Source organism: Cricetulus griseus, chromosome 2 (assembly GCF_003668045.3).
Source record: "Cricetulus griseus strain 17A/GY chromosome 2, alternate assembly CriGri-PICRH-1.0, whole genome shotgun sequence".
Taxonomy (NCBI): domain Eukaryota; kingdom Metazoa; phylum Chordata; class Mammalia; order Rodentia; family Cricetidae; genus Cricetulus; species Cricetulus griseus.
The window spans coordinates 306,065,084-306,077,384 of NC_048595.1; the positions used below are offsets into that span (position 1 = coordinate 306,065,084).

At 40.6% G+C, this 12,301-nt stretch overlaps 1 pseudogene; it reads right to left on the reverse strand.

Moving 5' to 3' along the window:
• Positions 1 to 337: 337 nt before the first annotated feature.
• Positions 338 to 882, reverse strand: LOC100764172 (annotated as a pseudogene).
• Positions 883 to 12,301: the final 11,419 nt, after the last annotated feature.

Sequence of the window (12,301 nt, forward strand, 5' to 3'; positions counted from 1 at the left end):
AAGCCCAGAATGGTTCTTCTGTGTCTCAGTTAAAAATAAGTTTTGGTTGACTAATGACTATAAGATCTCCTCAGCATTTAAGAAAAGCTGTTCTTCAAAGCCGAGGAAATACAACATGGTATCAAACTACAGAAAGCTTTTATTTGCCCACAGAAATCAGTCAGTGCGTTTGATGCAGAATAAACCCCCCAAATATCCCAACTACTATCAATACTTTCAAAACCAGCATATCAAACTCGATTTTCATTAGAATGCTATTTTTCTACACTAGTAATTCAAAACCCAATATCCAGATTTTATATATATATAAATATATATATATAATATATGCAAAAAATTATTGGGCTTCATCTTCTGGACAAGAATGCCAAGTCAGACTCTCCTCAAAAAAGGCAATGACAATCTGAGGACACTTCATATTTGCCTCCTTTGCCAGCACCAAGTCTGCCTCATCTGAGTCCTTCCATTTCATGAGAAACATTAATTCTCCACTGCTGTCTGAGGCACCGATTATTCGTTCAGGATCAAGACCTCTGGCAAAACCCCTTGGTTTGTCAGTAGCATCTCTCTTCTTCAATTTGCTATCTAATCAGATCCACTGTCAGATAAAGATTTCCTTTTTGTACCATCTTTTTCTTTCCCAGCTTTTTGAGAATTAAGAAATGCTTCCATTAATTCTGGACAATCTAAATTTTCTTCTGGTTCCCAAGTATTATCAGCATCTGTGAACCCCTTCCACTTGAGGAAATACTCCACCTTCCCATTCACTACACGCCGGCCCAGTACTTTTTCTACCACAAGTTTTTCAGGCTCTGCCTCTTGAACTTTTTTACACTTTCCATTCTGTTTCTTTACCATTTTTTGCAATGTAGTTGTATTTGAGGCTATTTTTTTTTTAAATTGAAGACTTGAGGAGTTCACCGCTCAGATGCTCTGGGCCTCAGATCATGCAGAATCTCCTGGCTGCATGTCTCAGCTCAGCCACATCCTGATATTTTTAATTTTTAAAATTTAAAATATTGTGTCCCTTTAATCTTTAAATTTTTATTATTTAAAATAATTTTAACATCTAAATATATTTAACCATATTTTCTTCCTTCTTCAGTGTGTCCAGTTTCTCTCTTCCTTCCTACTCAGTATAGTTTGAATTCTTAGAACAAACAACAAACAAAAACCCATTACTATAACAAATTGCACAAATTCTAGAAAACAAAATATATCACACAAAGAGAAAGAAACAAACTAACCAAACAAAACAAAAAAGCTAAATTATAAATAAATAAATAAATAAATAAATAAATAAGAACACATAGACATACAAACAACAAGAACCCCAGCCCCCCCAAAATGACTCGTGGCCTTCATTTCATGTTAGCCAACCATTAAGCATCATAAACCTGGTGTCACTCCATTAGAGAAAACTGATTTTACTTCTCGCAGCAGGTATAAATGACAGTTCTGTTGATAAACTTTATTCTAGGGGCTAGGCTTACATTTATTGTTTCATTCCTTTTTAAACACATAATAAAATAAAATATGACATAAAACAAAACCAATCACATTGAAGTTGGAGAAGACAGGCCAACAAAAGGTAAAGAGCCCAGCAGAAGGCATAAGAATCAGAGACCCACTGGTTTGTATGTTCAGGAGTCCCATCAAAACACTAAACCAAAAGCTGTAATGTAAGCACAGAGAACCTGGTATAGACCAGTGCAGGCCCTCCTTTGAATGCTGCTTCAGCCTCTGTGAATAAATATGAGCATTTTGTATGTTAATATAGAGTACCTTTTATTCTTATTGTTCTCCATCCCCTCTGGTTCTTACCTTCTCTCTGCCTCTTCTGAAGGATTCCCTGAAAGCCTGGTCCTGCAATTGTTTAGTCCCAAATAAACACAGAGGCTTATCTTCATCATAAAATGTTTGACTGATTGCTCAGGCTCCTTATTGCCTATCTCTCTCTTAATTCTTAACCTATTTCTATTAAGCTATGGATCTCCATGTAGTCTTGGCTTTCTGGTGATGCCCTGGTCCCTTGCTTCCTCAGCAGCTATATGACATCTCTGTTTCTCAACTCACACTTTTTGTTCCTCCTCCTAGCATTCTCCCAGTCTACTCAACCTGCCTATACTTCCTGCCTGGCTACAAACTGTCTGTCCATTGGCCAAAACATCTTTATTCATCAACAAATAAGAGAAACACATATTCACAGCATACATAAGGACATCCCCCATCAGTTCCCTGAGCTCCAAGGATAGGAATTGGAAGAAGATATATCATTAAGGACTAAGTGTACTCTCACTCTGTATAAATTTTGTCAGTGACTCTCTGTAATTGTTCCTATCTTGGAGAGATGGTTCAGTGTTAAGAGCACAGAGGTCCCGAGTCCAATTCCCTGCAACCACATGGTGGCTCACAAACACCTTGAATGTGAACTGGTGCCCTCTGCTGGCATGCAGGCAGAAGACTGTATACATAGTAAATAAATAAATAAATAAATAAATAAATAAATAAATAAATAAATAAAATCTTAAAAGAAAAAGGAGGTAGCTTCTCTGTTGGTGCTTGAAAAAGGCACTGATCTATGAGTACAGCAGAATATCATTAGGTGTCATTTTATTACTTTTTTGCTTTTATTTAGCTCAGTATTATTTAGTTTTACCTAGGTTCATGGGATATCTAATCTAATGTTCAGTATTATTTAGTTTTACCTAGGTTCATGGGATATCTAATCTAATGTTCTTTTTCACCCAAGCAATATTGAGTATGGTTTGCATCTCATGGGGTATGCCTAAAATCACACCAGTTATTGGTAGGTTACTGCCACAAATTTTGTGTCACCTTTTCCCTAACATATCATGCAGGTAGTATACCACTGTAGATAAAAGATTTGTGGCTGGCTTGGCGTTTTACTTTTCTCTCTGGAGAGAACATAAAGTATTTTCCTGTATGAAAATTGCTGAAACAGAGTGTGAAGGCTCTCTGTAGGCACCAGCTTTACATCTCCATATTCAGTGTGTTGTGTAGGTGTTGTCCTTAACAATGGGTCCTCACTGTCAGTTTGTCGAGAGCAACCCATAGCCATGGAAATACCCTGGTTGCTTGGAGATTCCTATGGGGACCTTCTAACTAACAATTTGATGCAACACAAACCCAGTACTGTAAATTTTTGTTTGGTAGGAAGAGGAGGCCCCTTGGGTCTCTGTCTTATGCATTATTTGATGATTTTATTTAGATCTTCTTTATATAATATATTAGGTTTCCATACTACACCTCAAATTCCCCTCAATTTTAGCTGTTACTCCCCATATTCCTCTGCACTACCCTCTCTTCTTTTGCCATCCCTACTTGATCATCCTACTGCATACTCCTTCATCCATCTATACATATCTATAATATTTCCCTCTCCTAATGATATATATCTACTAGGACTAACAGTGGTTCTTAACATTCCTATTGCTGTAACCTTTCAATATCATTCCTCATGTTGTGATCCTCAACCATAAAGTTATTTTTGTTACTGTTTCAAAACTGTAGGTTTCTACTATTATAAATTGTAATATAAGTATTTTTTGTTTTCTGATTGTGGGTCAACACCTAGTCCTGTTTCTGGGCCTGGGTGGTAGCTGGGTTGATCAGCTTGCTAGCTTTCCATCATTGTCACTACCTGGTATAGATCTCCAGCACTGCTTTGGCTAATTCACCCAATGCAGCCTACAGCAAGAAACAGAGCTGGTTCTCCTTCTGTCAGCACCTCAGATCCAGGTCCCCTTCACTTATATCACCAGAGACAGGTCTACTGTTTTGCTCAGGCAAGGTGCAGGGCTAACTTTCTTGAATTTTGTAGGGGAACCCAAGGGAGAGACAAGGTTAGCTCTCCTGCTCTCTTGATGTCAGGGCTGACTCACTTGCACACTGGGCAATAGGGTAGGCTTTAGTGTGCTGCCCATCCAGGTTTCAGGGCCTACTACCCTGTGTGATGCATCTGGTGTGGGGTAGGGCTACTTTTCTCACTTTCCTGACCCTGGGGTCAGCTATCTCACTGCCACTAGGAGCAAAAGGTGGAGGGTATCTTACCTCACTCATGCCAATGCATGGTAGATGAGGGGATGTAGGACCAGCTCTGTTTTTCTTCTGCCCTGAGAGTTGGCTTATCAGTGTACCTGACCACTGGGTAAGCTATAGTGTGCCTCCTGATGGGAGGCAGAACCCACTTTCTGATGCACTACATTCATTGAGGTTCAGAGCTAGCTTTCTCATTCTTATGACCCCAGGAACAGCTCTCTCACCTCCTACCGGTGGTAATGGGTGGGGTCATCTTTCCCTCACACAAGCCACCATGTGGCAGACAAGGTACTGTGGGGTCAGCTCTTCTGCTCTCACACCCTCAGGATGGACTCACCTGTGTTCCTGACTACAGGGTCACATCTAGCGTGCTGCCCAGGTGATGTGAAAGCCTAGTGTGAATGGTCGGGCCATCTTTCCAGAGTGTAGAAGTGAGCTCTCACCTGAGGGGTAGGACCAGCTTGATTGCTACAGTAATCAGCAAGGGACAGGACCAGCCATCCCAGGGCCAGTGGAGGTTGGGGTTGGCTCAGTATAGTATGGTTCCAATGATCCCTGTGCTAATATGGACCATGCACATCACCACAGTCCCCAGCAGGGCCATAGAACCAGACATGGCACTAGACAGTGGACCTTGCCCTCGTGCCACCACAGTCCCAGTAGCAGCACAGGCTGCCCAGATCACCATGGCTCCATGCATGACACAGTCTTAAGACACTTGCACAGCCAACCAGACCCTGGTAATTGCATAGCCCTCAGACACCAGCATGAGCCCAGTTCCCTGGCATTGGTTACAGTCTTTGATGGTCCCAGTAGTCAAAGACATCAACACAGACCCTGGCATCAGCATTGCCATGGATCTAGATATAGCCCTTGACTGCAGCCCTAATACATATGATACCAGATCCCCAGTTGACAGCTCTGGCCACAGAAAATTGAACTGGACCTGGCAGTGGCATAGCCCTCAGACAACATCATGGTCACAAGTTGCAGCCAAGACCTTAGTCATCCATATATCCCTTGATGACAAAATGGGCCAGGCATATTAACATACACCCTGGATGTGGCAAGACCACAGACTCAGACATGGTACTTGGCAGCAGCTCAGGCCAAGTCATCACCATGTCTCCAGGTGGCTGTGCAGCATGGCCAGATTGACCTGATCCTTGTAACAGTGTGACTGGCTCTTGGAAACCTACCATGACTCCAGGTGGTGGCCCACACCATAGGCTCCTGCAAGTCCCCATCTATGACAGGAACCACAAACATCAACTCAGGCCCCATTGGCTGCTGCAGGACACGGGACTAAGATCAGGCCCTTGGTTATAGCTAGATCCCAGTCATTACCCTAGACTTGGGTGACTGTTAACCTCATTTCTCATTGCTATCAACTTTCCAGATCTGCCTCTTGCCCCAGCCCATGACCATTCTGCCTCTCCCTTTCTTTCACCTCTCCGTCTTGCACTCTGTCATCACAAAAGTGTTCGACAGATCAGCGCCAGGGCTCTTGTTTGAATCACAGGTGGTGCTTGATTGAATCCAGCCTGCCGCAGCCACAAGAATGGCATGGAGATGTAGCCTTTCTTCTCTCCTGTACCCGGGCCCAGAGACCTCGGCCAGCACTTACTATGATGGCTCCTTGTTGATTATAATTCCCCAGACCAAAAAGCCTGGGAGGGTACTATCTGTATCCTCTGCAGACTCAGGGCTCTGTGGGGCTGGTGTAACTGGATGTTTCTTTCCTGGCCACCAGTTCTCCAGTAACCACTCAGAACTTTATGTTAATTATAAATATTTAGCAGATGGCTCAGGCTTTTACTAACTAGATCTTACAATTTAAATTAACCCATTACTGTTAATTTGAGTATTGCCATGAGGCCCATGAATTATTACCTCACATCATGCCATCTCCATGACTCTGCCTTTTTTTACTCTGTATCTCTGTTTAGTTACAGAGATAGATTTCCTTCTTAGCTATACATACACTGCCATATGTCAAAACAGCTGTATTCATCAACCAATAAACGCAACACATATTCCCAGCCTGCAGAAGGACATGCCCCAACATTTCCTCTTTTCTGCTGAAGTAAAAGGAAGGTATTAACTTTGGAGTAGATGGAGATTTGTTAGAGTAAGTATGTTTCTGTGTGGGTGGGACTTGAAGTGTCATATATGCTCAAGATATGCCCCTTGTCGAATCTAGTGTCTTCAGTTGTCTGTGGATCAAGATGTAGAATTTGTAGTTCCTTCTCCATTACTATATCTACCTACATGCTGCCATGTCTTGCTATGATGACAATGGACTAAACTTCTGAAGGTCTATGCCTTCCCATGTAAATATTTTCTTTTTAAGTGTTTCCATAGTCATGGTGTCTCTTTACAGCAATAGAGACACTAAGACAGAAGCTGGAACCAGGGACTGGGGTATTGCTATAGGTGTGACAATGTTTTTGTTTGGAGGAATTTGGACTTTGGGACTTTGTGTTAGGAAAGCAGTGGAAGGCTTTAAGTGATGCTTAATGGGCTATACTAGTAAGAGCATGAAAAACAGTGGTGCTGAAGATGATCTGAACTCTGGGGGCCTGGATCAAGTTGTTTCTGCAAATAATGCTAGTATGTGGCATAGAGACTGTTCTTGTTATATTTTGGCAAATGATGTGGCACCAGGAAGTATAATGGAGCTAAGTCCTATATTCAAAGAGAAACATAATAAAGAAGAGCCAAATGTTAAATGGAATAAAGGGAGTAGTGACCTCAGGGAAAGACCACACTGACCCAGCTAAATTTCCAATTTTTGAAAAGCAATTAAAGCACTGCTTAGGTCCAGGAGTGCTGGTGCACACTTTTAATCCCAATACTCAGAAAAGAGAGGCAGGTGGATCTCTAAATCCAGAACACCCTGGTCTACAGAATGAATTCCAGGACAGCCAACCTTAGCCAGTGAAGGAAAACATGGAAATCAGAAAGCTGATGAAGATGTAATTGGATGACAGGGTTATGTTACACCACCAACTAGCAGCAGAACTTGAAATGTTTGGACATGTAGTTCTGGCTTTAGAGTCAAGGATAGAAGAAAGGGATTGTGTAATCTCCCTCTGTGACTAATGAAAGCTACTGAGGCCATGCATGTGGCAAGGGTGTCCCTGCATGGAGACCCAGAGATGCCATCATGTGAATCTCTGAAGTTAAAGCCTGCATAGCTTTGGAGACTCCAAGATGTTAAACTTGCCAAAGCTGTGGAACACCTGTAAAAGAAAGCTGTTAACAGGTAATGGAACCAACCCAAGAGAGACACGTGTGTTGCAGTTAACAAAGCTAAGAGGATTTAGAGATCTGAAGAGAGTTTTGACATCCAACATGAAGATGCAGAGTTTGGAGTTTGTCAATCTTATTTTCAGTCTTCCTTTGGTACAGTATTTCCTCAGTGCCCCTCTTCCTTCATTTTGGAATGGTAATGTATATCCTGTGCCATTATATGCTGGAATTATGTGACCTGTTTTTTTTATTTTTATTTTATAGGTGATTGCAGTCAAAGCATTGTATGAATCTCAGAAGAGATTTTGAACTTTGGACTATAAACATTGTTGAGATAGTGATATAATATAGGAACATTTGAAGTTGAACTAAATGCATTTTGCATTGTTATAGCTATAAGCCTATAGGTGCCAGGAAGTTTAATATGGCAGCTTGAATAGGCCCCTATAGACTCACACATTTGAATGCTCCACCCTTAGTGAATGGAACTATTAGGTATGGCCTTTTGTCCTATGTATTGCCTTGTTGGAAGAAGTGTTTCACTGTGAGGGCAGGCTTTAAGGTATTATATATGCTCAAGATATGCCCAGTGTGATACAGTTTCCTTCTGCTCCCTGTACATCAAGATGTAGAGCTCATAGCTTCTTCTCCAGCACCATGTCTGCCTGAATGCTGCCCTGTCCCACATGACTTAACATCCAAAGCTGTAATGCAGCCCTACTTAAATGTTTTCCTTTATAAGAATTGCCATGTTCATGGTGTCTCTTCATAGCATAATTATTCAACCAATCACACTATATTTATTTAAAAAAGTACTAGACATTAAATTCAGGCTCATCTGATAGCAAAGGAATGATGTACGTAATTTTTATTGTTTAGAAACCCTTTTGTTGATTATCCTTGTACATGTGGCGAATCATACATGATATGTGTGTATGTTTGTGTGCCACGGTATATATGTGGAGGGCAGAAAACAGCATCGTAAAATCAGTTATCTCCTGACCGATGGTTTCAGGCTCTCATTCAGATTGTCAGGACTGTTGACCCATTCATTGGTCAAGGGTCATTATGTATCAATAATGGAGAAATGTACTACTTCAATCTCTGTGTGCACTACAGTCATTATCATCCTGAATTTTGCCCAACAAAAGCTTATTCAATGTCACCACTTTTATTCACAAGTCTCTGTGACTGAAAAAAATTGTCTACCAAAGTGAAAATTTCCATTTTATCCATGCACCAGGTCCCTATGCCTTGTCCCCAGGTCTCAACATGTTTTTGTTCAAGCTTCATCTCTTTTCAACATAAATGATTAATCATTTTTTTCTGTGTGCTATGACTATATTTACATATATGTATATTTACAAATCTCATATTATTAAAATTAACTTCATCTTTTTGTTTCATGAGTAATAGCATTTTGAGAGGTAAGTCAGATTTATAGTAAACTGTTCAGTGGTTCCCACAGAGCTACTACTAATCAGTAAGTTTTGAATTAATAATGAAGAAATGAAAGATGGAAAAAGCAAGGTATAAGGACAGATGTAAAAACTTTATTACATAACTGCCATCAGAAATGTGCTTTATAGGACCCATTCATAACAATTTTATCGGGATTATAAATCATTTTTAATTCAAATGCAACTATATATTTCTTTAATTTTCCTTTCTTTCCTCTACCGCTACCAGGTACCCTCCTTCCAGCACAATTTTCCATCTCTCAAGGTGATAGCTTCTTTTTCTTTGATTATTATTGTTTTACACACACACACACACACACACACACACACACACACACACACACACACAAACAAACACACACAAACACACACATTCACACAAATAGATAATTATAATCTTCTGGGTTCACTTTTACTGTTTGTGTGTATACGGTTTCAGGGATGACTATTCTACATTGGCAATCAATAAGTAAGGGGACTCATCTCAGTGAGAGACTAATTCTCCTTCCAGTACTCATTGATTACCTGTAGTTCTGCATATAGGGGTGGGTCCCACAAATTTTTCTTCCTTCCATGCTAACATATGTTGGGGACTATTATTTTAACTATTTAAAGCTATATTGCATTTGTTTATGCTGCATTTGTTTCTTTAATTATGGGAATATGTGTTGCATTTGTTTCACCTTGCCTGTATAAGGCACCTGTTTTGTCTAATAAATAGCTGAACAGTCATAAGCTAGGCAGAAGAAGGATAGGTGGGCTGGCACACAGGGAGAGAAGAAGGATAGGACAGAAAGGAGGAAAAGGAAAGGGACACATTTGGGACCAGAAACTAGGCAGCTACCAGGCAGACCAGAAAAGCAGTTAAAGTAAGATACACAGAAGGAAAGAAAAGTAAAAAGGCCCGAGGCAAAACACAGATAAAGAGAAACAGATTAATTAAGTTAAAAGAGGTAGCATTTATAAAAATAAGAAGTCTCTGTGTCATGATATGGGAGCTGGTTGGTGTCCCCAAAGAGATAGCCTGGTTCAAACATGCCCATTAATATTACCATTGACTTGGCCATTTTTGTACTGCAGTGTCTAGGGGATACTGTTTCACATCCAACTTCAGGATGTTCTGCCTCCTACCATTTGCTAGGTCATATATGCAGAAACTGTGATGTAGAGGAATTCCCTATGATCATTGTTTTCTGTATTGTGTCTAGTTGTGGTTTTCTATAAGGTTCTGTATTTGCTGTAAAGAGAGGCTTCTTTGATGAGGGGTGTTAGCTATATTTATGGGTGGGTATAAAGATAAGATTTAGAATGTAGTAAGAAACTATGGTCTAGCAAAGTGGCAATAGTTTCTTTTCAAGGTCCCTGATCTCACTAGCTCTAGGAAATTGCCTCATTTTCTAGTACCAGACATAATTTCTTTCTGGCTCAGTGGGACTTCAGTCCAAATTGACTGTTGGTTACCACCGACATATGAGTGCCACTTATTGTACTTTTATGGAAATCATAGATTTTGCAGAATGAGATTCCATAAAAGTTTGTTTAAGAAAAAAATGTTTTACAACCCAAATTGCTTGTGATAGGGGCTAAACAGATGGCTTAGTGAGTAAGAGTGATTGCTATGGGATCCTGAGGACCTGAGTGCAAATTCCCTGCATCCACATAAAAAAGCAAGCACAGCTGATCACTAGGCTATAACCATAGCAATGGTGGTTGATACAGGCATTTTCATAGAACTCACTGGCTGGCCAGCATAACCAGAAAGGTAAGTTTCCTATTCAGTGAGAAATCCTTTCATGAATAAAGTTGACAACCTTTACAGAAATGCCCTAAAAGTAAATAACTACATAAAGACAAGACATAAAATTTAAAACCAGTGTAAACTGATACAGCATTAAAACTTTTTATACAAAGTAACAATTTCTTTTCATATAAAAAAGACCACACTAACTACAAGACTTTTTTTTACAAGAAAGTTATTTTAAAGAAATCTGTTTAGAATATGATTGCATGTGTTTACCCAAGTGTGTGTGTGTGTGTGTGTGTGTGTGTGTGTGTGTGTGTGTGTGTGTGTGTTTGCCCAAGTGTACCAGGGTGAACATACATGAGTGTGTGTGCACATATTTTTGTATACATGTGCATGAGTGTGTGTGTGTGTGTGTGTGTGTGTGTGTGTGTGTGTGTGTGTGTGTGTGTTTATACGCAGAGACCTTACAAAATATACCAATAAGTATTCATGACTCAGGCATATTTCCTAGGCTCCTAGAAAGATGCTCATTTTCATGATTGTGCTTTGTTATGAAAATTGCTGCACAATGGGGAGGACACTCAAACCAATTTTATTACTGTACAGAAATTATCTGAGTACAAATAACACATGGAAGATTATTGGCCAAGTGTTTTATCCACATGCTGTCAAGATCCCAGGTATTTGAGAACCATGGGGATTGTTAAAATTTCTAATTTTAATTTTAGACCACCATGTACACAGAGACTCAACAGGTAAGTCCCAACGGAAGTAAATTACAAAGTTTTAAATGATGGAGATGATCACTTATCTTTAATGTTTTGAAATGCAAATATATTTTTAAACATTTCTGTGGAAATCTGCCTGCCTCTGCTTCTGGAGTGCTGGGATTAAAGGCATGTGCCACCACAGTTAGCTACTCTATTTCCTTCTTTCTTTTAAACACAACATAAACCTTTAAATGTTTTTCTTCATCTGAATCTGTCTTTATTGTAAATTTTTACCCTTTTCTGGCCACGCAGCCTTTCAACTGCTAAACAACACCGCCAAAATTAAAACAGCATCTTTCTTAGCTGCTGTCATTCCCAGAGTGTGGAGGTACAATTACCATCATCTCTGAGAGCTATGCTCACTGCTTTGGTCTATGCTGCCACCAAGGAGCAGTTGCTGGCTTGGAGATGTCACTGCCACTGCCAGCTGCATGGGGCATGAACCCATGACCCTGAGATTAAGAGTCTCATGCTCTACCAATGAGCTAGCCAGGGCTCTTAAAATGAGCCATGTGGTTTTTCTGTTTATGCTGAGTCAGGAAACCTCCCTTAAGGGAACCGCTCAAGTCTCTGCTTGTCTCTAGCAAAACAGAGACCATCCAAGAAAATGCTGCTAACAGGAAGTCGTGCTTGTCTCTGTTCCTTTCCTTCTAAAAATCCCTTTTTACACTTTTGTGAAGTTTACATGGAAGTTCGTAACACTACTGCTAGCTTCCCTGGGTTCTGCCTCCGCTTAACTAGTCACAGTGGTGAGAGCTCAGAATCCTAACCCTAGAACTCTCAAGGGCTGCAGGGTGTCTCGGGAATGCTGAGCTGCTCCCATGCCAGGCAGCAGCCCAACAGCTTTGCTTCCTCTGGGAACCTTGGGGTATGGGGTGATCCCACTCACTGAGAGCATTCTGTAATGGTAAGTCTTTCCACTGAAGCCACCCAAGCCCTGCTGCCGTGTGTGCGCTTTCCACCAAGCCAACTTCTGCCTGCTGCCATGTAATTCTTATTTTCCCATGGTT